The sequence below is a fragment of the Arachis hypogaea genome, chromosome 9, assembly GCF_003086295.3.
Source record: "Arachis hypogaea cultivar Tifrunner chromosome 9, arahy.Tifrunner.gnm2.J5K5, whole genome shotgun sequence".
NCBI classification, from domain to species: Eukaryota; Viridiplantae; Streptophyta; class Magnoliopsida; order Fabales; family Fabaceae; genus Arachis; species Arachis hypogaea.
The window spans coordinates 22,132,703-22,136,894 of NC_092044.1; the positions used below are offsets into that span (position 1 = coordinate 22,132,703).

Genomic DNA, 4,192 nt, shown 5'->3' on the forward strand with positions numbered 1-4,192 from the left:
TCTCCAATTTAAGAACATATTATGATCAAAATTATGAGAAAACTTAGTTTGGTTTGGATGGGAAGGAAAGTTACGGGACAATGTGTAACATCCTACCATACAGAGCTTTACGCTTAAGTCGTAAAACAGAGGTGGTGTGGTATTACGACCTCTAAAATAAAATGTGTACATATAATAGCAGAAGAATTATAATATGCTAGGAGCCTTGAAGAATAGAGGAAACAAAAATCATGAAAATAAAAACGCAACGCTCAAAAAACGAGTTAACTTGTGTGCTAAGAAAGCTACAGCTATCAAGTGTAAAGTAACCCAAAACAGGAACAGAGAGTTAAAGATACAAAGTAACAAGCTCCTGACTCAACCTGTGAAGTCAAATCTGGCCGGAGAATATATACACATATATATACATATATATACATATCCAAAACCCAGATGTACATAAACAAAATCCTACCTCTCCATACACCTCTAAGGGGATAAAAAAATAAGTTATGCAGAGAGAAAGCTAAGTACATATATATACATCACTGTACAACAAAATAACCCAGTAACCACTTCGCTTCAGCGGTCCAGACGCCTAACGAGATGCCTCTCGACCTGCATCTGAAAAACAACAACATAGTATGGAATAAGAACCGGATGTTCTCAGTATGGTAAAGGTGCCACACACTGACACACATAATATATAAAGTCCTGGAAATGCCAGAGGCAATCCTAGAATGCCGACACTCAGATTATAGAGCTTAAAGTATTAAACAGAAGGCATAAAAAGGTGATTTTCTAAGAATATTTAAACCAAACCTAACTTAACTTAACATTAAATCTAAGTCCCATACTGCCATTCCTTCATACCTCCAACTCCATCATGCATTTCACAGACAAATAAATAGATAAAGGCAAGCACAAGAAGGTTACAAATACTGCAAATAACAAATATACATTTAACATAATAAGTACATTTAGGCACACCCAGCTAAAGCACAAGAAAGTAATTCAAGTAATATGCATATGATGCATGCCTGTCCTATGGCTAATGAGACTCATTTGTCAGTTATTCAGCCAACCCGACAAATCAGAAAACCTTAGACTATCCCCCGACGTGCATTCCCAAGAGTCTATGTATAACTTTTTCTCAAATAATCAATATTGCTCAATGGGGTTACATTCCCGGGAATTTATAGTGCCGGTCACCCTTACGTCGTAGGGTCAACAGAGTATGGAGCTTTCAACCTGGTACACGTGGTGGCAAGCCACGACACTTTATCCAGGGAATCTCGTATCTCAGATCATTCAAATTCATAAGCCATATAAATAATTCAATTATAATTCATTAACATCCACATCATTCTTAATCGCATCTCATTCATCATCATACATCAATCATATTCAATCCTTATCCTTCATTATCACACCTCCCATTCCGTCCATCAATAGTTCTAATTCAAAACATAATTCATTCTTTTCTAAATAAATCAAACTTAAAACATACTCATTTTCTTAATAACTCAAAATCAAACCATATAACCTTTGAATCTAAATCTTTTTAAACAATCATCTAAACAAAATCTCTAATTTTTATAAAATTTCGGCAGTATCTCCTCTAAAACTCGGACTTTGCCACCCTTTTCGGGTCCAAACCTGCATTCTTTTCAATTCAACATACCCTTCCTCATCATCATAACAATCACCACAATAAATCTACCTCAGATCAGCAATTATACTCATACAATATTCAAATCCAACAACCAAAATTCAACTAAGAATCATAGTTCACAAATCCTAGGCTTTTAATACAAAATAGCTCATTATCACAACAACCTCCACAATAGTTATACATCAAATCAATAATTCATCAAATCACCAGTTAATCAATAAGCACCAAACCAACCATGTTCATCAACAGGATACTAAGTATTAAATATACATATGCAATCCAACTTATTCTATGGTCATCTAGCCTAAATTTTCACAGAACATTATATATTAAATGCAAGAAACCTAAACCATATCTTGACCGATTTCCACGTAACAACCAAAGCAATTTATTCAAAACCAAGGCAGCCCCTCAAAATTCAACAAACTCTAAGCTCAGCTTCCTCTAAGTTCCAATATTCACAATTTCAAACTCCAATTATTTATTTTCAATCTAATACACATTTATAACATATATTTATCCAATTTAATACTCAAAACTCAAATTCAATGAAATTAAAATAGAATTATTGTATCCTCACCTTACCCAAGCTTCACATGAGCAAGAGTGAACGTTTTCTCAAGCTAATTGGATCCTAAAACATCAGAAATCAAAGAAATTCAACATTCCCACTCAAAATTTAAAAATTAGGAGAAGAGAAGGCTGAGTGTGAAATAACAAGTTACCTATGAAATTGTTCCGATAAAAACGTAGAGCTCGACGTGGTGAACGCGTTGCCGCAAACGGTGCGACGATCGGAGCTCGGACGGAGAAGTTACGGGAAATTGAATTCACCATAAACGTATTTCTCTTCTTCTCTTCCCTGGGAGGCTTGCTGCTTCGTTGAGGGAAACGAAGAGAAAGAAGAGCCCGTGGCTCTTTTTAATTGCAGGACCGGTTGGGCCCACAATCCGGTTTGAGTTCGGTTCAATCGGTTCGGTCTGTTCGGTCTAATTTTGGATCGATTTCTTTGAAATTAGTGTCAAAATTCTCATTTCGATGAGCTCTATCCTAATTTGATATAATTTTCACATTTCTAATCTTACTTATTAAAAACTAATTTATTGACTAATTATCTACTAATTTATTGGAGTTTACACAATGCAAACAAGCATGACTTCTTTAAACAATAAGCATGACTTCATCAACATCGTCGGCGACATTAGCAATGGCATTATCATTGTTTCTGTTTGAAAAGTACACAAAAATAATCCATATTTAGAAATGGCATTACAATTTTGTATTTTCATATTAATGTGTTAAAAAATACATACTCTTAAAATTCCATAAAAAAATAAAATTATATGTTTAAGTTATTATTTGTTCAATTGTGTGTGACACATACATGCTGAAATTAATGGTGTAGTAGAGATGGTACTTCCAACACTAAAAAAAAAGTAGCTGTGAAGCTTAAGCAAAATAACATAATTAGATCTGGCATTTGAAATTCGCTGAGGGTACTAGTAACTTCACTTTTTGTTATGAAGTTCGCTAATAGATATGCCGAACTTTGTGAAATTTATGAGGTTCGCCAAGAAAGGTGACAAACTTGCCTCAGGCTAAAAAAAAATTGTATCCTCATAAATAAAGTGAGATTTAAAAAAAAAAAAGCTTTTTATTTTATTATAAAAAATCCTCTATGAATTTTAATAAATGAATAAATCAAAATTTGACTAATTTATTAAGTTTTAAAAGTTTAGCATGGAAAAGCAAAAGCCACCTTCATTTCATGTATACCATTTGAAGGAAGTAAAGATTCATATTCATTTGCAATGCATACCATTAAGGAAAGTGAAGAACTAGAGATTGACATTATTAAATAGAGAAATACCTTTTTTGATCACACTATCAAAAATTGGTTTTGACTTTTAACTGATCCGTATGACCCTATGTCTCCCACTCTCTCCTCTCTCTCCCTCCACTCTCTCCCTCCCTATCTATTATCATTTTATCTTTTCTCTTTTTTTTCTTTCCTTCTTTAAATCTTTTTTCTTCAAGGTTCGTTAGAATATCGGTTTTATACGTAAACTTTGAATCTTGGATTGAACAAAATCATGCATTAAGGTTTAAGAGCCCTAAACTCGGCAAATTAGAATACTACTCTTTTACTTTTTATTATGAAAAGTAGTATAAGATTATGGCAGACTATTCTTTTAATTTTTATTATAAAAAGTAGTATAAGATTCTTTTAAAAAGAAAGTTGTAATAACATGAATTAAAATTTTTTTAAATTATATTCTCTTAACTTCAAAATTTTAAAATTTGTAATTTTAAAAATTTAAATGGTTAGTTTTTTCCAAAATCGAACAGACATAATTAACAATATAAACATGCATATTATATGAGTGTGTTTATTTTTATTGGATTTAATCAAATCATTAATTTAAATTATAACTATCCAAATTTTAAATTAAAAATTTTATAATTTTCAATTATTTAAATAAAATTACATTAAATTGAAAAATAAAAATAAAATTTCTGCTATCGAAGTCGTAACAA

General features: G+C 31.9%; 1 long non-coding RNA gene across 1 annotated transcript; it reads right to left on the reverse strand.

Annotated features, from left to right (window-relative positions):
- Nucleotides 1-213: 213 nt before the first annotated feature.
- LOC140174957 (uncharacterized) lies at nucleotides 214-2,550 on the reverse strand. The gene is made up of 3 exons (XR_011865111.1): nucleotides 2,380-2,550; nucleotides 2,235-2,288; nucleotides 214-603 (listed from the first exon to the last, which is right to left on the reverse strand). It is a non-coding gene; the product is annotated as an uncharacterized lncRNA (long non-coding RNA).
- Between the last annotated feature and the right edge of the window lie 1,642 nt (nucleotides 2,551-4,192).